The sequence below is a fragment of the Heptranchias perlo genome, chromosome X, assembly GCF_035084215.1.
Source record: "Heptranchias perlo isolate sHepPer1 chromosome X, sHepPer1.hap1, whole genome shotgun sequence".
In the NCBI taxonomy this organism is placed as follows: Eukaryota; Metazoa; Chordata; class Chondrichthyes; order Hexanchiformes; family Hexanchidae; genus Heptranchias; species Heptranchias perlo.
In genome coordinates, this window is record NC_090370.1 from 25,299,884 (window position 1) to 25,322,694 (window position 22,811).

The window sequence follows — 22,811 nt, forward strand, 5'->3', positions numbered from 1 at the left end:
TGAGAACCAAAGGACAGAATGCAAAGGGTTTGTCGACACAACATACGGGCAGAACAGAAAATGTCTCAGGATGGTGTGCAGACTGAATCTGAACGGTAATTGATCCCAATTCAGGCAATCTCATGGGTGCACAATGCAAAAAGTTTCTGTAATGGCCGGGAATGGAATCCAACTGACTTGCAAAAGAAGTGAGATTTCTCCCGCTTAAACACCAATGCCTGAACGGCAACAAATTACATATGTTCTTTGGAAACCTGTCTGAAAGAATTTACAGTCTGCCAGATCGCCTGTGATAATCGTACGCATTCTAATGTACACTCGTGCAGCAATGGTTGAATGGTTAAGCAGTCGGACTTGTAATCTAATGGGGTTATCCTCGGGATTTTCGCATTCTCCTTGCATCGCAGCTGTTTGAGTTCAAATTAAATGATCACTTTTCCAACTCGAGGAGAGATACTCCGCAACATGGACACTTTGAATTGAAAACCCGATGGTCTCTTGTAAGATTTCAAAATACATGAAGGAATTGTTCCCAGCTCCATCTTAAATTCTGCTAATTCGCAAAAGTTGACATTTACACTCTTTTTTCCTGTCCTTTAATCTCTCTATCTCTCCCTGTCTCAGTCTCTTGACTCTTTGTATTTTCCCCTGATGGACTTTTCAGGCTTCCTTGAACGGCCAAGGCTGATCGAACCTGCAAAACCAACAGAGAAGGGTAAAGAAAGAAAGACTGAGACGGTAGAAGAAGCAAAAGTGCATCCCAGATGATGAATTCGAAGCTAATGTCTCCACATTTATCTCTCTTCTCCCTCACAGTGAAAAATGAGCAATTTTATTATACTTATGGTTCAGTGTAAAACCTGCGGATGCCGAGACAGATGACAATATAGCTTCAGAGCAGTAAATTCTGCAAAGTTTAACTTGATAATACAAGTCGTTCATTCGAAACGAATGTGGGAAAGAGAGCCGAATGTTGGTGACTTGAAATAGTTGGTGCTCAACTTGACACTGCTGAACATCGGAACAGAAAACGAGTTTGGAGGAACAGAAGTGGCCTGAAAGGCTGGCTGGTTGGCTGTGGGTGTTTGCGAATTGTGCACTGGTTGCACGAACCTATTTGTGGTGGCTGTTTTGTCGAGGGGTATTATTCTCGCTGCGGGCGGTTTTGCTGATACTTTATGCGAGAGGTCCCGGGTTCAAATCCCAATCGAGCGGTGTTCTGGCGCCACTTTTGTTGAAAATTCACTCATTTGCTTCTCACATCGTTTCAGCGATGCAGAAGGCAGGATTGACTTCATTCCAGAGCCTGTTTCAGCTCTCGAGGACAGAATAACGAGGTTTCGTCAACGCAACACACGTGGAGAAAAGAAAAAGTCTCAAGATGTTGTGCAGATTGAAGCTGAATATGAATTTATCCCAATTCACACGATGTCATGAATACCGAATGAAAATGTTCCTGCATTGGGCGGTAATCGAACCCCAGCTTCCTGTGAGGCAGGCGAGAATTCGACCAATGAAACACCAATGGCCGAACGGCAGTTTGCTGCATGTGTTCACTTGGAAACAGACTGGAAGAACAGAGATTCTCACAGGCCGCAAATGAGGCTGTTTGCTGCGCACATGACTTATATGGGGCTCCAGTAGCGCAATCGGTTAGCGCGCGGTACTTATATCACAATATCTGGCTTGAGCAATGCCGAGGTTGTGAGTTCAATCCTCACCTGGAGCAGTTTTAATTTTTGCTTCTGAACATTTCCACCCGAGTTCAAGATTCAGCTGGTGTGTTCCATGAAGCATCTCCTTCTTCGTGTTCTCCTGTGGGCACTGAGGGCTCTCTGGCCGGCCGTATGACAATAGCAGGTGTGAGTTTATTTGTGAATAGGCGGGAGAGGGACGATTGGCGTCAAAATGAAATGGCAAAGGAGGCGGCACGAGATCTTTCAATTTAATGAACCGAACACACAATTCTTCTTTTCGTGAAACAGACATTCTTCTGTTTGAAATGTCGTGTCGGAAAATTCGGAAGGTTAATGTGTTGCCCGGTGTCACTGAGTAACGGGTGGAATTATTCCGTTTTCAGTTGTTGATCCTCTGACAGGTCGGGAGACCTTTTCCTGCTCCCGTGTGGGACAAGTTCAGCTTTTGAGGCACTGGGTGAAGTGTTTTTTAATTAGTGCGAACGGATGACAGGACATTTGGCACAAACATGAGAATTGTAAACTCACGAGTTCCCTCTCCATGTTTCTCACATCAGGTTCAACACAAGCAAGGATTCTCCTCAAAACGTTACTGAGAATTTTGCAAAACGGACCCAATTTCGACGTCCTCAAGGGAAAATTCAGAGACCAACCATGAATCTGCATGATGAAAGCGTAAACATCGGGCGGCCTGGAAAGCTCAGTCGGTGGAACATCAGACTTTTTAGCAAAGTAGTGATCTGAGGGTCCAGGGTGCAAGTTCCTGCTCAGGCGATCAATTTTAGAACAGCTGGCAAGTTCTGCCTTTCCAGCGGAATAATAACTGTGGGAGAGTCGATCCCTGCGATGTTTTGTCAATATTTTGACCATTGTTGAGCATTCTCAGAAAAGGGCTTTGTTCTTCTCTGATCATTATTTTACCAGAAACATTTGGACAGTGGAATATCAGTTGGAAAGACCACTGATTGCCCGTTTACACCACCCGTCCCTTGGATGTGCAGAGATTGCTTTGTGTCGAAACTGCTTCAAAGTGAGTCTCTTCCATAGTTACCTGGAAATGTTTGGATTGGTGCAGTTATCTGCAGCTTGTTAATTGGATGATGAACAGCGAGTTTAGTTGGGCTGATCTGATTTCTTTGCTCGAATCAATTAGGAACAAAGGAATATTGGAACAGGAGAAGGCCATTCAGCCCCTCGTGCCTGCTCCACCATTTGATAAGATCATGGCTGATCTGTGAACTAATTCCAGATACCTGCCTTTGGCCCATATGCCTTAATACCTTTGTTTGCCAAAAAGCGATCTCTCTCAGATTTAAATTTAGCAATTGAGCGAGCATCAATTGGCTTTTGCAGAAGAGAGTTCCAAACCTCTACCACCCTTTGTGTGTCGAAATGATTTCTAATCTCATTCCTCAAAGGTCTGGCTCTAATTTTTAGACTGTGCCCCTTTCTCCGAGAATCCCCAACCAGCGGAAATAGTTTCTCTCTATCCACCCGATATGTTCCCCTTAATATCTTATAAACTTCGATCAGATCACGCCTTGACCTTCTAAACTCTGGAGAATACAACCCCAATTTGTGTAATCTCTCCTGGTAACTTAATCCTTCAAGTCCGGTTATCATTTTAGTAATCCTACCCTGCACACCCTCCAAGGCCAATATGTCCTTCCGAAGGTGCGATGCCCAGAGCTGCTCACATTACTCCAGGTGCGGTCGAACCACGGCTTTGTACAGCTGCAGAATAATTTCTGACCGCTTGTACTCCAGTCCTCTCGATATAAAGGCCAGCATTCCATTAGCCTTCTTGATTATTTTCTGCACCTGTTCATGACACTTCAATGATCTGTGGACCTGAGCCCCAAAGTCCCTTTGGACATCCACTGTTTTTAACGTTTTACCATTTAGAAAGTAATCTGTTCTATCCTTTTTTGATACAAAGTTGATGACCTCACATTTGCCGATATTGTATTCCATTTGCCACAGTTTTGTCCATTCATTTAATCTATCAATATCCCTTTTTAATTTTATGTTTTCATCTATACTGCTTACAATGCCACCACTCATTCTGTCATCGGCAAATTAGATATGAGACTTTCCATTCCTTCATTTAAGTCGTTAATAAATATTGTGAATTGTTGAAGACCGAAGACAGATCCCTGCGGGACTCCACTCGTCACATCCTGCCAATGTAAGTACCTCCCCATTATCCCTACTCTCTGTCGCCTTTCGCTCAGCCAACTTCCGAACCAAGTCCGTATTTTTCCCTCGATTCCATGGGCTTCTATCCAAACTAACAGTCTCTTATGTGGGACTTTATCAAATGCCTTCTGGAAGTCCATATAAATAACATCCATTGACACTCCCCATCTGGTCCTGGGGATTTGTCACTCTTTAGTGCTATTATTTTCTTCATTACTGTTATTTTACTTATATTAATTTCATTGAGTCCCTGTCCCCGATTCAATATTAGTTTTCTTGGGATTTCCAGGATGCTATCCTCTTTTTCTATTGTAAATACTGACGCAAAATAATGAATCAACACGAATATAACTCTAAAAGTTCTTCGTATTGGTTTTGATATCCCTTGCAAGCTTCTTTTCATACTCTCTTTTTGTAGCTCTTACTATCTGTTTTGTGACCCTGTGTTGATCTTTGTATCTTTCCCATTCGCTGGGATCTGTGCCATTTGTTGCTTTTTTTGTATGCCCTTTCCTTATGTCTTATACTGTCCCTTACCTCTTCAGTTGTCCATGGCTGGTTTGTTTTGGCAAGTAGAGTTGTTGCCCCTCAGGGGTATAAACTGATTCTGCATCACGTTAAATGCTTCTTAAAACATTTCCCACTGATCATCAGTCGTTTTACCCATTAATAGATTTGCCCAGTTTACTGTGGACAGTCTCTGTCTCATCACATTGAAGTCGGCCTGACCCAAGTCCAGAATCTTAGCAGCTGATTCACTTTGTTTCCCTTTCAAATATTACATTGAACTCGATCATGTTATGATCGCTTTTGGATAGATGTTCACGAACAGTCAAGCTTTTAACTAAATCTGGTTCATTTCTCATGACAATATCGAGAATGGCTTGCCCCCTTGTTGTCTCTTGGACATCCTGCTGTCGAAAACTATCCCGGACACACTTATTAAATTCACTACCTTTCTGCACCTGTCTGGAGCAGCAATTTGTTATCGGCCGCGTGGTCCAATGGATAAAGCCTCTGATTTCGGTATTGATCGAGTTGTTATCAAAAGAAAGCAGGTTCGAGTCCTGTCGCGGTCGTTTTACTCGCTGGGTGAAAATTTGTCCGATGTGCGCCCCAACTGTTTTGCACCCGACCGTTTCGAACAGTCTGATGGAACCGAAATCCCGAAATTACTTTCCTTTCCGAAATTGACTCCACATTTTCAACATTGTCGATCTGGGTACACGGGCAGGACATAGTGTAAAAGTGACATTATTTCTAGTGTTGGGATTCAGAATGGTCGGCGAATCCATTGTGCTCTGAACGTATGGGTCCGAATCCCATCCGTGTCGTTATTGTATTGAACTTTTATTACGGTCCCACGCAAGTTTTGTACAATAAAAATGGGCTTGAAAGCTATTAATACCAATCCGACACCGGTGTTTTAAGTCTGTATCCCTGGATTGTTCATATTTTGTTGAAATGGAGATGGACAACTTGTCTTACCAAGTCAGGCTTTCTCAAATTTAAATGCTCTGAAGCAAAATTGCCGTTTGTCTGAGAATAGATACACCAGGTTGACTCGCGCTAATACACTTTTCCTCATGTAAAACACACACACATTAAACTATTGTGCAGTATTTGTAGGAGGTCACCCACGGGAGGAGGTCAGGGCCTGGTGTATCACAGACATCACTCACCAACATTTTGTGGGAAGAGATGAGAAATGGAATAGGACAAGACCAGATAGTCTGGAGAGAGGAAGAGTGTGGGAGTGCAACAGGATAAATAGAGCCAGATATAAGTTGTACTGACAGGGGATAAGGAAGAGAAGATCATGACTGATACCCATTGTTTACCATTCAGAGACCGATGATCAAAAGAAAGATGTTGTTGCGCAGACATATTGAGGGAGAAGGCGCAACAAAGTGACTTGGCAAATGTATCAACACCATAACATTCGGAAACAACTCGAAACATGTGGGCGCCGTGGCTCAGTGGTTAAAGCACCTGTCTTGTAAACATGAAGGTGCCTGGTTTCAAATTTCAACAATGCTATTCTTTCAAGTCAAATCAAAGCGGTGCCTCTGGCAAAGTGCTCCTCATCAACATCTGCGCACTTGTGCCAACAATTGGGCGGAATACTCCGACAAACGAGTCGAACAACAGCCTGCCTCCACGATCACTGGGTCGGTCCTATCCCACGGGCAGGACAGATGAACCGGAGATGGCGGTATCGTCATGTACAGCAAGGAGAGAGTGGCTGTGGGAGTTCTCAACTTTGACTCTGAACGAAAGACAGTTGTGTGTTTGGAAATTGGAGGGGTGGGGGAGCGAGCGCCTGGGAGAGGGAAGTCTGTGTCTGTGTCTGTGTCGGGGGTGGGGTGGCCTGATAGTCTGCAATGTCTTGAGGTCGGCAGTTCACTGAGGGAAAGGGATCAATATCCTTAGTGATACAGTCAGTAACACAGGGCGTTGTGGGAAGAAGGGTGAAAGTTGATGAACGTCAGTAAAGAAACACAGGGCTCTGGTGGAGAGTGGTAACGTAGCAGCAGTGTGAGGGAGAGGAATTACCAGCAGTACCGATACAGTCAGCAATAGGCGGGGTTTGGGGTGACAGGGAGAGGAATTAACATCAGTAGAGATTCAGTCAGTAACGCGGGGTCGGGGCCGAGTGGCGAAGAGACAAGGCGAATGGGGGAATTAGGCCTGCCCCCTGTTGTAGTAATTGTGAATCAAAGCCCCGTTCGACCCGTGCATCCTTCTCCAATACTCCCCCCGTGTATGACTGTGCGTGTCCCTTCCCCGCAATGTGTATCCTTGTGATGTTCCCTCCTGTGTCACACTGTGATCTTTCCCCGCTGTGATTCTCGCGCGCTCTCACTTGTTTGGTGTCGAGTTGAGGGGTTTATCGTCCAATGTGACCCTGGGATTTATGACCCTTCCGATCCGTCAGCCAAAACTGGGTCGCTGTCCGTCTGATCAAAGGAACCGATTACAAACTTGACTCCAAGCTGAAGTCACTCAGCCCTCATCGGCGGCTATAATAAGGGTTGAGGAGAATGGGATCGGGGTTGAGGTGAGTCGAGTCGAGTCTGTCAGTAACGCCTCTGTGTGACAAACTGTATCTCCACTGATGTTAATTCTTCTCACTCAGGAAACCGCTCTCCCCCCAGGGCCCTGCATCTCTACTTATGTTAATCCCGCACTGTCACTCACGGAACCCCTCACCGCCAGCACCCCGAGTTACTGACTTTTCTATTCTGATTTTAATCCCTCTCCCTCACACTGTCAGTCAGGAAACCCTCCCCCCCAGCGCCCTGTGTTACTGACTGTATCTCTACTGACATTGATCCCTCTCCCTCACACTTTCTCTCAGTAAACTACCTCCCCCCAGCGCCCTGTGTTAATTGCTCTCCCTCACACTGTCACTCAGTAACCCCTCCCCCACAGCGCCCTGTGTTACTGACTGTATCTCTACTGACATTGATCCCTCTCCCTCACACTTTCTCTCAGTAACCCCTCGCCACCCAGCGCCCTGTGTTACTGACTGTATCTCCACTGATGTCAATCCCTCTCCCTCACACAGTCACTCACGTTCCACTCTCAGCCCAGAGCCCTGTGTTACTGACTGCATCTCTACTGATGTTAATCGCTCTCCCTCAAACTCTCAATCAGTAACCCCTCGCCAACACCCCGACCCCCAACCAGCGCCCTGTGTTACTGACTGTATCTCTACTGATGTTAATCCCTCACCCTCACACTGTCACTCAGTCACCCCTCTCCCCCCAGCGCACTGTGTTACTGACTGTATCTCAACTGATGTTAATCCCTCTCCCTCACACTGTCTCTCAGGAACGCTTCTCACCCAGAGCCCTCTGTTACTGAGTGTATCTCGACTGATGTTAATCGCTCTCCCTCACTGTAATTCAGTAACCACTCTCCCCCAGCGCCCTGTGATACTGACTGTATCTCTACTGATGTTAATCCTACTCCCTCACACTGTCACCCAGTAACGCCTCTCCCCCCAGCGCCCTGTGTTGCTGACTGTATCTGTATTGGTGTTAACACCTCTCCCCCTAGCGCCCTGTGTTACTGAATATATCTCTACTGATGTTAATCCCTCTCCCTCACACTGTCTCTCAGTAACCCCTCACGCCCAGCGCCCTGTGTTACTGACTGTATCTCTACTGATATTGATCCCTCTCCCTCACACTGTCTCTAAGTAACCTCTCTCCCCCCAGCTCCCTGTGTTACTGACTGTATCTCCACTGATATTAATCCCTCTCCTTCACACTGTCACTCAGGATCCTCTCACAGCCCAGAGCCCTGTGTTACTGACTGTATCTATACTGATGTTAACCCATCTGCCCCAAGCGCCCTGTGTTACTGATTGTATCTCTACTGATGTTAATCCCTCTCCCTCACACTGTCACTCAGTAACCCCTCTCCCCCCAGCGCCCTGTGTTACTGATAGTATCCCTAATGATGTTAATCTTTCTACCTCACACTGTCCCTCAGTAACCCCTTTCCCCCAGCGCTCTGTTACTGACAGTATCTCCACTGATATTGACGACTGTAAATTCACTTCCTTTCTGACAGTTGCTAGTCTGCTTTTCCCAATCTATGTGAAGGTTAAAATCCACCATTAAGACCACTTTGCCTTTGTTAAACGCTCATGTAATCTCTGCATTGATACAATCTAGAACTTCAGAGCTGCTGCCAGGGGTCCTCTGCAAAACTCCCACTATAGTCTTAGATCCTTGCCTATTTCTCAATTAAACCCATAAGGTCTCCTTTGGCTGCCTACCCCTCGTTACATCCTCCTTTATCATTGAAGTGATTTCATCTTCAATCACTATGGCTTAATCCTCCACCTCCTCCATTTTCCCTACCTCTCCTGTAGACCTTATAACCTTGTATATTTAGTTCCCAATCCTGACCATCCTGCAGCCATATCTCAGTAATAGCCATCATGTCATACCCTCCAATTTGAATTTGTGCCTGTAGTTCATTTAATTCATTCCTTATACTCCGTGCGTTCGTATTTAAACTCTTAGTTGGGCCACACCCCAGCCTGACCTTCAGCTTTGATGCTTGGTTAATCGCTTTACACCTTCTAGTTTTCACTTTATCTGTAGTGTCTAAAGTACACTTTATTTCTGCTGCTCCACGCTTTTCCCTTCCACTTGTTCTTGAACAACTATTTCTACTATTTTTAATGTAAATTTCCCCTGGGTCCTCCCATCTCTTGCTTCCCTCAACTTTACTCTCTTCTGACTCCCCGCTCCGGTTGCCATCCCCCTGTCACTCTCGTTCAAACCCTCGCCAACAGCAGTAGCAACTCCCCCTGCGAGGCTATTAGTCCCGGATCTGTTGAGGTGCAACCCGTCCGGCTTGTACAGTTCGCACCTTCCACAGAATCGGTCCCAATTCCTCAGGAATCTAAATCCCTCTCTCCTGAACCAACCCTCCAGCCACGCATTCACCTGATCTATTCTCCCATTCCTATACTCACTAACACGTGGCACTGGGGGTAATCCTGAGATTACTACCCTTGAGGTCCTGGTTTTTAACATAATTCCTAACTCCTTACATTCAGATTGCAGGACCTCATCCCTCTTTTTACCTATGTCGTTGGTACCGATATGGACCACGACCTCTGGCTGTTCACCCTCCCCCTTCAGAATGCCCTGCAGCCGCTCAGTGACATCCATGACCCTGGCACCAGGGAGGCAACATACCATCATGGAATCACGTTTGCGGCAGCAGAAACGCCTGTCTGCTCCCCTAACTATCGAATCCCCGATCACGATTGCTCTCTTGACGTTTCTCTTCAACCCCCCACTTTACAGCTGAGCCACCCATGATGCTTTCGACTTGGCTCTGTCTGCAATCCCCAGAGGAACCCTTTCCCCCACCAGTACCGAGATCTGAACACTGGTTGAAGATTGAGATGCCCTCAGGGGACTCCTGCACGAGCTGCCTGGTCGTCCTTTTCTGTCTGGCGGTCACCCAGTCCCCCTCTGCCTGCACTCTCTTAATCTGCGGGGTGATCACCTCCTGAAAAGTGCTGTGCACGAAATTCTCAGCCTCGCGGATGCACTGCAGTGACGTCAGCTGCTGCTGAAGGTCCGAAACCCGGAGCTCGAGCTCCACCAGCTGACGACACTTCCTGCACATGTGCTTGTCCAGGACACGGGAAGCGTCCTGGAGTTCCCACATGGCACAGGTCGTGCATTCGACAGGTTTGAGCTGCCCTGCCATGCCTTAATTTATTTGATTAACTTAAACAAAGCAAAAACCTTAAATACGGCTTTTTTTGGTTATATTACTCTAGTTAAGTAGTTTAAGCTTTAATTTTAATGAGCTTCCAGGAGTTTTACACTTCATGCTTTTAAATCAATTTTATCCAATTCGCGAAATCAGAGAGAAAATCGAAGACTCGCTAACCAATCACCGACCTGCTGTCCTGTGACGTCACTCCTTGTTTTTTTTCACCGATTGCCTCTGTGCCGCTCGGAGTGCGGGTCGGCCTTCGAGTCTGGGCCTCGAGCAGTCTCCGAGTCCTGCGCTCTCTCCCAGGTCTGTTTGAAGTTATGTGCAGGAAAATTTTAATTTATTTGCTCGAATAAATGAGATACTTTTTAACCCCAACCCACTCCTTGCAGACACTTCCAGCATCATCTACGTGGGCGGTAGAATGCAGAGACATTCAGCGCTTCAAATCAATCCGTGCTGCCTCTTACCGAAACTCTGGAACAATGTGAACCATTTCAGCCTCTCAGATGCCGATGTTTCGAATTTCATCTTGTGCAGCCAGAACCCCTGGTGATTTTACAGTCACTGAAGATCGCTTCACTTTCCCCAAAGTTTGGTCTAAAAAGAAAAGTGAGCGTTTCGACATTGGTGGCGAAGCAAAATCGCTGCTTTCATTCCTTCCACCGCTGTTCTTCCTGCGGGCAATAAACCTTCTTCACTGCGCTATTTTTATCACATGACCAGGGACTGGAAACGAGTTGAATGTGAAAGTGGGAGCAACAAACTGGATCAAGCGGATAGGTGGGGCGGGATATTGGAAAACAAACAGCGAAGCCACGAGGAGCAGGTCAGCTGTTACATCAGAACATAAGAAATAGGAGCAGGAGTCGGCCTCACGGCCCCTCGAGCCTGCTCCGCCATTCAATAAGATCATGGCTGATCTTCGACCTCGACTCTATTTTCCCGCCCGATCCCCATATTCTTTACACGAAATTTCAAACAGAAGAATGCCTGTTTCACGAAAAGAAGAATTGTCTGTTCAGTTCTTCAGTTTTAAAGATCTCGGGCCGCCTCCTTTGCCATTTCATGCTGTCGCAAATCGCCTCTCTCTCCGGCCTATTAACAACTAAACTCACACCTGCAATTTCAATACGATCGGCCAGAGGACCCAAAGTGCCCACATGAGAACAGTAAGAAGGAGATGCTTAATGGAACAGACCAGCTGTACCTTGAACTCCGGTGGAAATATTCAGAAGCAAAAGGTTAAAATGCTCCAGGGGAGGATCGAATTCAACACTTCGGCATTCCTCGAGCCTGATACTATTATATAATACCGCGTGCTGACCGATTGCGCTGCGAAAGCCGCGTGATATTAATACTCTCATTAAACAGCCTCATTTTCGGTCGCGAAGGTTGTATGTTTTTTCAGACAGGTTTCCAAGTGGACACTTGCAGCCAATCGCCGTTCGGCTATTGGTGTTTTCGTGGTCGAATTCTTGCCTGCCACACAGGAAGCGGGAGTTCATTGCCGCCAAATGCAGGAGCATTTTCTGCATTCATGACATCGCGTGAATTGGGATAAATTCATACTGAGCTTCAATCTGCAAAACATCTTGAGACTTTTTCTTTTCTCCAAGTGTGTTGCGTTCACTTAACCTCGGCTTCTATACGCAAAGGGTGGGAGACGTTTGAAACGCACTTCTACAGATGGTATTTAATGGTAGCTCACTTGTGAATGTTAAATTTGAGATTGATAGATTTCTGTGAACCAAGGGTATTAAGGGATATTGGGCTAAGCCGGGTATATGGAGTTAGGTCACAGGTCCATATCTAAATGCCACTGCCACTGGCTGCCTCCTGATATGCGCCACCTTCACCTGCAAGAAAGCGGGACGTGTGTCTGGGTGATGTGCCTGTTATTGTTAAATAGCTGCCAGTGTGTGTGGCCTATGAGTTGTGGGTGGACGGCTTGCAACAGTGGGCATGTGTAAGAGTGAGAGGAAGCGTCTGGTTACAAGAGTTGAGGACTGATGGAAAGAGTTTGTTGGTATGTGGGGGATGGGGGTATATTGCATGGTGCAGTTGGTAGGAGATGCCACTTGAGAGTTGCCCTCACTCAACTTGACCGCTCATGTCAAAGCATTGAACTTCTCCCTGCACTGCGTCCATGTTCATGATGATGTGCGCCTGGCATTGACGACATCCCCCGCTGCCTCCCACTGCCTTTTCGATATATGTCTGGAGGACCTCTTTCCCGCACCCACCCCTGCGGAGACATCATGCTCCTCCTTCTGTTCAACTCCTGCACCACAGTCTCTCAGCATCAGCAGAGAACCTTGGTGCATGCACCCTCCGGGCCTGGTAACAACTCAGATCTGCAGATTGGTGAGGTCTGGCGTGCAGATTGGAGGATGTGGGATTTCGTCGTGTTTATCTTTTGTACAATGTTTTAACATAACTCATCAGTGTGCAAACATAGGGATGGAACCTGCATCTGTGTTTTACGTGTGCAATGTCTGATCTCCGTTCAGACTCCGTTTGGACAGTGGACTGTTATTTTGAGCAAATAACAGGTACCAGCGACTTTTCAGCGATTTCCAAGAAACATCCTCCCTTTAAGAGATTGAGCTCCCCCGGGCGGTGGAAAGTGTGAATTGTAATGATTCTCCCTGCAAGGCCGGAATGGAACACTGAATGCAGGTGAGTCTTCGAGCCATCCGGATCTTGCGTCCTGCGTGCCCAAGGGTCATTGGGCGCGGAGTAACAGAGCATCACGGTACCTGCGCCCAAAAACGGCACTGATCCAATTTTTCCCCCAATGTTTCCTGTGTGCGCCAGTCGACAAGATTCGGATAAGGTACCTGGCACATGGGGCCACAGGAAGAAAGATTGCATTTATATTGCGCTCTTCACCAACTCGGACGTCCCAAAGCGCTTTACAGACAACGAACCACTCTTTGAAGTGTAGTCACTGCTGATATGTAGAAAACGAGGCTGCCAATTTACACACAGCAAGATCCCAAACACAGCGATGTGACAATGACCAGATAATGTGTTATCGTGATGTTACTGGAGGGATAAATATTGAACAGGGGAGCAGGGAGAACTAATTACCCTTCAAGGTGAAGACAAGGTGATTGTATCAGTTCGAGTTTGGACCTTTGTAATGTTTTTCTTTCCTCATTTCTATCTTCTTCAGATTCCAACTGTTCAGAAAACTGACAACTGAACTCTCAATGAATTTTCGATAAATCTGTCACTCAAAATAAACAATGTTCGAAATAAAGAAATAAACCGGATTGAGACGGTTCACTTCAATTCACTGAAACGTCTCATTCCGGTTAAACCGGCGCGGCGGAGTCACAGCAGCTCATCGCTGATCTGCACCTCAACTCCATTTAGCGAAATAGAAACTGGAAAATTCATGTTTCGAGACGAGTTTACTAATTTCCTGAAAAATGAATATCACGAAACCAGCAAAATATTCCCTGCCCTGATTAAACACACAGCAAGGGGATGTGTCGAATATCTCGCAAGAAACCCGCGAATTTATTTTTGCACGGATAGAATACCGTGCTCGATATTAACATTAACACTGAACGCCAGGTCTGGATCTGACCCGTTGACCCCGTGGTGCGGGACCCCGTCCAAGTTTATATTTAACAAAAAAAGAAAATCAGTAAATAATATATCTCACCCAGCAGAATTGGAGATTGTTCGTATTTTACAAGACAGGATGAGGCCACTCCGCCCGTCTTGCTTGGAAAGTAAATTCTGTTCGCATTCTCCGCTTGGTGTTGTTCTCCTTGCATATTTTAGTTTACCGATCTGTCTTTTGTTGTATTTCCCCTCACTCTGCAAGAGAGAAAACAATAAATGAACAACATCAACAATGTGGATGGAAGAGAATGATACAAGCAGAGTCTTAACCATCCAGGGTTTAAGGTCATTTGGTGAACTAGTTTATTGTTGGCCGCGTGGCCTCATGGATAAGGCGTCTGATTTCGTTATTCATCGCGTGGTTATCAGACGATTGCAGATTCGAGTCCTGCTGCGGTCATTTGATTTGTTGGGTGCAAATGTGTCCGACGTGCGCCCAAGCTGTTTTGCACCCGACCGTTTCTCAAAGTCGGATGGAACGGAAATCCATAAATTGCTTTGCTTTCAGAAATTGACTCCACATTTTCAACATTGTCGATCTGGGTGAACGGGCAGGACATAGTGTAAAAGTGACTTTATTTCTACTGTTTGGATTCAGAAATGTGCTCTGTCGGTTTGGGTCCGAATACCATCCGTGCCGTTATTGTTTTGAACTTTTGTTGCGGCGCAACGTAAGTTTTGTGCAATCAAAATGGGCTTGAAAGCTATTAATACCAATCCGACACCGGTGTTTTAAGTCTGTATCCCTGGATTGTTCATATTTTGTTGAAATGGAGAGGGACAACTTGCCTCATCAAGTAAGTCTTTCTGAGATTTAAATGCTCTGAAGCAACATTGCCGTTTGTGTGAGAATATATACACCAGGTAGACTAGCGCTAATACACATTTCCGAATGTAAAACACACACACATTAAACTATTGTGCAGTATTTGTCGGAGGTCACCCACAGGAGGAGGTCAGGGCCTGGTGTATCACAGACATTACTCACCAACATTTTGTGGGAAGAGATGAGAAATGTAATAGGATAAGACCAGATAGTCTGGAGAGAGTGTGGGAATACAACATGAATGAATAGAGCGAGATATAAGATGGACTGACAGGGGATAAGGAAGAGAAGATCATGACTGATACCCATTGTTTACCATTCAGAGACCGATGATCAAAAGATAGATGTTGTTGCGCAGGCATATTGAGGGAGAAGGCGCAACAAAATAGCTTGGAAAATGTATCAATACCATAACGTTAGGAAATAATTAAAGTCACGTGGGCGCCGTGGCTCAGTGGTTGAAGCACCTGCCTTGTCAACAAAGGGTCTTGGATTCACATCCAAAGTTCTCCACTCTAACATTTGGGGACTTGTGGCAGAGTTGTCCCGTAGCCTGATAAACCACCAGCCTAACACAACCATTCTCACAGAATCACAGCTTTCAGCTGATGCCCCAGACTCTTCCATCACCAGCACTGGGTGGATCCTGTCCCACAGACAAAACAGCGATGGTGGTACAGTCATATACTCCGAGGAGGGAGAGGCCCTGCGCGTTCTCAACACAGACTCTGGACCCCAACATGGCATCGGCCCGAAGGTGGGGGAGAGGTAGAGGACGATAGCCGATCTCTGGGAGAGGGGAGGGTGCAGTCTGGATCGTCTGTGTGGGAGGTTTGCGGATGAGGGCATCGACCGTCTGTGGGGGAGGAGCGTCTGTGTCAGAGGTAAGGGGCGGGGGGCGAGTCTGGATTGTCTGAGGGAACCAGGGTAAACGATGGGTGGGGCGGAGGGCCGTGAGACCGGGCCAGTGTCTTAAAGGGGGGAATCAGACCGCCGGCCCTCCGTGCATCACTGCGATTCGTGTCCCTCCCTCCTCCATGTATCTCTGTGATTCTCCCCCTCACTGCCCCTGCCATCACTGTGATTGTCCCTCCCACCCCTCTCTATCACTGTGATTCTGTCCCTCCCCCGACCCGTATCTCACTTGCTGCAACATTCACCGATCGATAATGGCGCACGCCGTGAATGCATCATTGAGGCTCGAGGTCCCAGCAATTGCAGGACTATAATGATCGTGAAATAATTCTCATCTGTCAAAGTTTAGACCTTGTTCCACTGCGGGTACCAAAAGCCTTCGCTCTGTTCACTGATCCCAGTTAAATGAGGCCCTGTCGGTGCATGTTAGAGATTCCCCAGCGCTGATGAAAGAAGCGCAGGGAATTCTCCCGCTCTCTTGTCCAACATTCCTGACTCAGTAACACGAACACCAAAGAGCGCACTGAAGGGTCCAAGTTTAAGGGATTGAAACTCAAAGCCCTCACGGCGTTCCACAGTCACCCATCGACCGTCAGAACTCACACTTCAATGGGATCCACCGTCCGATCATTGAGAAACACGTCCCTCCTCCGCTTGGCTCCGTCCGTTGTGGGAATGGGAATTGGAAGGTTTCACCGACTTATGAAGTGTCCCTGGAACAGAATGAACAGCATTCCCTGTGTCTCGGGGTTTCAGTGACGGATTCTTGTCTGTCTGTCACAGGGCTGATCAGAACTCGATTCCTGATCCGAACAGTGCATCGTCTTTGAGAGAAACGAGGAGAGAACAGGAACGGAGAAGGAAACAAACTGCGGACTGGATTCCAATTGCGCTCCCGCGGTTATTGTTAACTAAAGGCACCGTGGAATGGGATCAACAGGCAGATTGTTGGGGATTTAAATGTTCGGGATTTAAACCCAGGCTTTCTCCCATGTTCTTTTTTTTTATTCGTTCACGGGATGTGGGCGTCGCTGGCGAGGCCAGCATTTATTGCCCATCCCTAATTGCAGTCGAGAAGGTGGTGGTGAGCCGCCTTCTTGAACCGCTGCAGTCCGTGTGGTGACGGTTCTCCCACAGTGCTGTTAGGAAGGGAGTTCCAGGATTTTGACCCAGCGACAATGAAGGAACGGCGATATATTTCCAAGTCGGGATGGTGTGTGACTTGGAGGGGAACGTGCAGGTGGTGTTGTTCCCATGTGCCTGCTGATCTTGTCCTTCTAGGTGGTAGAGGTCGCGAGTTTGGGAGGTGCTGTCGAAGAAGCCTTGGCGAGTTGCTGCAGTGCATTCTGTGGATGGTACACACTGCAGCCACAGTGCGCCGGTGGTGAAGGGAGTGAATGTTTAGTGTGGTGGATGGGGTGCCAATCAAGCGGGCTGCTTTATCTTGGATGGTGTCGAGCTTCTTGAGTGTTGTTGGAGCTGCACTCATCCAAGCAAGTGGATAGTATTCCATCACACTCCTGACTTGTGCCTTGTAGATGGTGGAAAGGCTTTGGGGAGTCAGGAGGTGAGTCACTCGCCGCAGAATACCCAGCCTCTGACCTGCTCTTGTAGCCACAGTATTTATATGGCTGGTCCAATTAAGTTTCTGGTCAATGGTGACCCCCAGGATGTTGATGGTGGGGGATTCGGTGATGGTAATGCCATTGAATGACAGGGGGAGGTGGTTAGACTGTCTCTTGTTGGAGATGGTCATTGCCTGGCACTTATCTGGCGCGAATGTTACTTGCCACTTATGAGCCCAAGCCTGGATGTTGTCCAGGTCTTGCTGCATGCGGGCTCGGACTGCTTCATTATTTGAGGGGTTGCGAATGGAACTGAACACTGTGCAGTCATCAGCGAACATCCCCATTTCTGACCATATGATGGAGGGAAGGTCATTGATGAAGCAGCTGAAGATGGTTGGGCCTAGGACACTACCTTGAGGAACTCATGCAGCAATGCCCTGGTGCTGAGATGATTGGCCTCCAACAACCACTACCATCTTCCTTTGTGCTAGGTATGACTCCAAATACAGTTCCCAAATACTGATCGAATAATCGGGAGATGGTAAAATGCAGGAGATGCAGGAGGGACCAAAGTCCTTCAATCTCGGCAGCAGTTACTGGGAACCGAGCCATGGGTGGGATTCTAGTTCAAAACGGGAGACTGTTAACAATGAGACAGATCCTGGGCTCAAATCTGGAAGGGAGCTCCCTCCAGATTTAATTTTTCTTGATGAAGAGCGGGTGGAGGAATTAAATTTAACAGAAAAAATGTACAGACTTGGTGTCAATCTAATAACTGGACAGGTTCAAGATTGTTAAAAAGTTTTGAAATTAGATTTCTTCCTGATGGTTAATGTTAACCCTTTATTTTCCACCTCCCTTATCATTTGCTGTTCCCGTTAATCTTTCATTCGCTGTAAACCCCAGAGGCAGCAAGGAAGGACAGAAATATCTATCTCCGATCCGTCCTCTCGACTCGACCTTTATCCCATTACCGCAGGTGAACAATTCCAATTATCCGTCTATATTTAAACAAAATATAAACAATCTAGGGACACAGCTTTAAAACTCCGGTGTCGGATTGATAATAATGGCATTCAAGCCCATTTTGATTGCACAAAATTTAAGTTGGGCCGCAACAAAAGTTCAATACAATAACGACACGGATGGGGTTCGGGCCAATACATACAGAGCACAATGGATTCGCCGACCATTTCTGAATTCAAACAGCAGAAATAAAGTCACTTTTACACTATGTCCTGCCCGTGCACCCAGATCGACAATATTGAAAATGTCGAGTCAACTTCTGCAAGCAAAGGAATTTACGGATTTCCGTTCCATCAGGTCAGTGACTGCAAGAAACGGTCCGGTGCGAAACAGTTGCGGCGCACATTGGAACAAGTGCAAAAACGACCGGGGCAGGATTCGAACCTGCAATCTTCTGATAACATCACGATTAACACCGAAGTCAGACGCCTTATCCATTAGGCCACGCGGCCACTGTGATAGCAATTCAGCAAAAGATCTTAAACCGGGGCAGGAGTGGTTAAGCCTCTGCTTGTCTCATTCTCTTCCTTTCACTTTGTTGATGTTGTCCATTTGTTGTTTTCTCTCGCAGCAAGTTGGCTCTGCTGTTTCCGAATTATCAGGATACGACAACTGAACTTCCACTGGGTCTCCAAGAAACCTACAATCAGAATAAACAAATCTTTGATCAAAATGTTTTGCCTCCAAAGCGAATCTCTTTCGCACTCAGTCTGCAAAATAGACACAGGGGAAATAAAATAAATGACAAATCGGTAAACTAAAAATGTACACGGAGAACAACACCGAGCGGAGAATGTGAACAGAATTTACTATCCAAGCCCGACGGGCCGAGTGGCCTCATCCTGTCCTGTAAAATACGAACAATCCCCAATTCTGCTGGGTGAGATTATTATTTTCTGATTTTCTTTTTTTGTTGAATATAAACTTGGACGGGGTCCCGCACCACGGGGTAAACGGGTCAGATCCAGACCTGGCGCTCAGTGTTAGTGTTAATATTGAGCACGGTATTCTATCCGTGTAAAAATACAATCGCGGGTTTCTTGCTTTATATTCGACACATTCCCTTCCTGTGTGTTTAATCAGGGGAGGGAATGTTTTGCTGGTTTCGTGATTTTCATTTTCAGGAATTTGGTAAATTCGTCTCGAAACATGAGTTTTCCAGTTTCAATTTCGCTAAATGGAGTTGAGGTGCAGATCAGCGATGAGCTGTTGTGACTCCGCCGCGCCGGTTTAATAGGAATTCGACTTTTCAGTGAAGTGAACCGTCTCAATCCGGTTTATTTCTTTATTTCTAACATTGTTTATTTTGAGTGACAGATTTATCGAAAATTCTGTGAGAGTTCCGTTGTCAGTTTTCTGATCAGTTGGAATCTGAAGAAGATAAAAATAAGGAAAGAAAAACATTACAAAGGTCAAAACTCGAACTGATACAATCACCTTGTCTGCGTCTTTAAAGGTGATTAATTCTCCCCGGAGAACTGTACAATGTTTATCCCTTCAGCCACAACACTACAACATATTATCTGCTCATTATCACATCGCTGTGTTTGGGATCTTGCTGGGCGCAAATTGGGTGCCTCGTTTCCTGCATGTCAGCAGTGATTACATTTTAAAAAGTGCTTCATTGTCTGTCAAGCGCTTTGGGACGTCTGAGGTGGTGAAGGGCGCTATCTAAATGCAATCCTTTTTCCTGTTGCCCCATGTGCCAGGTACCATATTGGAATCCTGTCGACTGGCGTATGCAGGAAATTTTGGGGGAAAATTTGATAAAGGCCTTATTTCGGCGCAGGTAGCGTAATGCGCTGTTTCCCCGCGCCCAATGACCCTGGCGCAGGCAGGACGCAAGATTCGACTGTCCCGAAGACTCACCTGCATTCAGCGTTCCATTCCGGGCCTTGCACGTGGGATCAATGCAATATGCGCTTTCCACCACCAGGGGAGCTCAATCTCTTAAAGGGTGGATGTTTCTTCGAAATCTGTCAAAGGTCGCTGGTACCTGTTATTTGCTGAAAATAACAGTCTACTGTCTGCACGGAGTCTGAATTGAGATGAGACATCACACACGTAAAACACAGATGCAGGTTCCATCCTTCTGTTCACACGCTGATGAGTTATGTTAAAACATTGAATAAAGGTTGTGCACAACTAAATCCCACATCCTCCAATCTGCACGCCAGTCCTCACCAATCTGTCGATCTCAGTTGGTACCAAGCCTGGAGTGTGCATGCACCAAGCTTCTCTGCTGATGCTGAGAGACCTTGTTGCAAGAGTTGGGCCGAAGGAGGGATATCCTATATTTGCAGAGGTTGGGGAGTGGGGGTGGGCAAGAGGCCCTCCAGACATATATCCAAAAGGTAGCGGGAGGCAGTGGGGGACGAAGTCATTGCCAGGCGCACAGTAGCATGGACTTCGATGCAGTGCAGGAAGAAGTTCAATGCTTTGACATGAGTGGTCAAGGTGAGTGAGGTCAACTCTCAAATGATGTCACCTACCAATTGCACCACGCACGACATCCCCATCACCCAGATACCAACAAACTCTTTCCATCAGTACTCAACTCTTCAAACCAGATACTTCCTCGCACCCTTACACGTTACCACTGTTGCAAGCCGCCCACTAACAACTCACAGGTCACACACACTGGCAGCTATCAGCCATCACACAGACACACGTCCTGCTTTCTTGCAGGTGAAAGTGGCGCATATCAGGAGGAGCAAGTGGCAGCGGCATTTGGCCCGTCGAGCCTGTTCCACCATTCAATGAGATCATAGTGGAGCTGTGACCTAACTCCACATATCCGTCTTAGCCTCATATCACGCAATAACATTGGTTCACAGAAATCTATTAATACCAGATTTAACAATCACAAGTGAGTTAGCATCAATTACCGTCTGAAGAAGAATGTTCCGAACGTCTCGCGCACTTTCCGTGTCGAAGCCGAGGTTAAGTGAATGCAACACACCTGGAAAAACGAAAATGTCTCATGATGTTGTGAAGATTGAAGCTGAATATGAATTGATCCCATTTCACGCGATATCATGAAGGCAGAATGAAAATGCGGTAATTGTGCGGTAATCAAACCCCAGCTTTCTGTGTTGCAGGCAAGAATTCGACCACTAAAACAGTTAACTGTGTGTGTCCACTTGGAAACCTGTCTGAAAGAACATACAATCTTACAGGCCGCAATTGAGGCTGTTTGATGAGAATTTGGTAACGATGCGGTTCTCGTGGTGCAATCGTTGAGCGTGCGATACTTCAGGAACAGCAATTCGGTTCTAAAAATGCTGAGGTTTTGAGTTCGAATCTCACGTGGAGCAGTCGAACCTTTTGCATCTGAACACTTCCGCCGGAGTTCAAGGTCCAGCAGGTCTGTCCCATTCGGCATCTCCTTCTTCGTGTTCTCAGGTAGGCGCTTTGCTTCCTCTGGCCGGCCGGATTACAAAGCAGGTGTGAGTTTACTTGTGAATAGGCGGAAGAGAGGGGCGATTGGCGACAGCATGAAATGGCAAAGGTGGCGAGACGAGATCTGAAAATCTAAAAAAACGAACGCACAATTCTTCTTTTCGTGAAACAGGCATTCTTCTGTTTGAAGTGCCGTGTGGGAATATGGGGATCGGGCGGGAAAATAGAGTCGAGGTCGAAGATCAGCCATGAATGGCGAAACAGGCTCGAGGGGCCGTAAGGCCGACTCCTGATACAATTTATTTTGTTCTTTTGCGAAAGCTGAGCCGCTCCTCGTTCCTTGGCTGCTTGTTCTGCAATATCCCTCCCCGCCTATCCGCTTGATCCAGTTTGTCGCTCCCACTTTCACATTCAACTTGTTTCACTTTCTGATCATGTGATATAAATAGCGGAGTGCAGAAGGTTCATAACCCGCGGTAAGATCAACGGTGGAAGGAATGAAAGCAGCGATTTTGCTTCGACAACAAAGAAGAAACGCTCACTTTTCCTTCATTTTTCGTTGTTCTCTCTTAGAGCAAACTTTGGGGAAAGTGAAGCGAACTTCGGTGACTGAAAAATCACCAGCGGTTCTTGCTGCACAAGATGAAATTGGCGACATCGGCATCTGAGAGGCTGAAATGGTTAACATTGTTCCCGAGTTTCAGTAAGAGGCGGCACGGATTGATTTGTCGCGCTGAATGTCTCTGCATTCTACCGCCCACGTAGATGATGCTGGAAGTGTCTGCAAGGAGTGGGTGGGGGTTAAAAAGTATCCAATTTACTCGAGCAAAGAAATCAGATCAGCCCAACTAAACTCAGTGTTCACCATCCAATTGACACGCTACAGATAAATGCACCAATCCAATCATTTCCAGGTAACTATGGAAGATAATCACTTTGAAGCAGTTTAAACACGAAGCAATCTCTGTACAAACAAGGGACGGGTGGTGTGAACGGGCAATCAGTGGTCTTTCCAAATGATCATCAGCAGTCCGAATGTTTGTGGTAAAAATGGTGATCAGAGAAGAACAAAGTCCTTTTCTGTAAATGCTCACCAAAAGTCAACATATTGAAACACATCGCAGGCATCGTCTCTCACGCAATTGTTCCTCCGCTGGAAAAGCAGAACTTCCCAACTGTTTTGAACTGAACAGCCTGAAAAGGGACTTGAACCCTTGACCATCAAATCACGACTTCGCTAAAAATCGAATGTTTTACCGATTGAGCTACACAGAT

The 22,811-nt window shown here is 46.5% G+C and overlaps 2 non-coding genes across 2 annotated transcripts; one reads left to right on the forward strand and one right to left on the reverse strand.

Moving 5' to 3' along the window:
* Positions 1 to 1,634: 1,634 nt before the first annotated feature.
* trnai-uau (transfer RNA isoleucine (anticodon UAU)) lies at positions 1,635 to 1,729 on the forward strand. The gene is made up of 2 exons: positions 1,635 to 1,672; positions 1,694 to 1,729. It is a non-coding gene; the product is annotated as a tRNA-Ile (tRNA).
* A 16,768-nt stretch (positions 1,730 to 18,497) lies between these two features.
* On the reverse strand, positions 18,498 to 18,586 carry trnar-ucg (transfer RNA arginine (anticodon UCG)). Its single transcript is given in 2 exon segments — positions 18,498 to 18,533; positions 18,550 to 18,586. It is a non-coding gene; the product is annotated as a tRNA-Arg (tRNA).
* Positions 18,587 to 22,811: the final 4,225 nt, after the last annotated feature.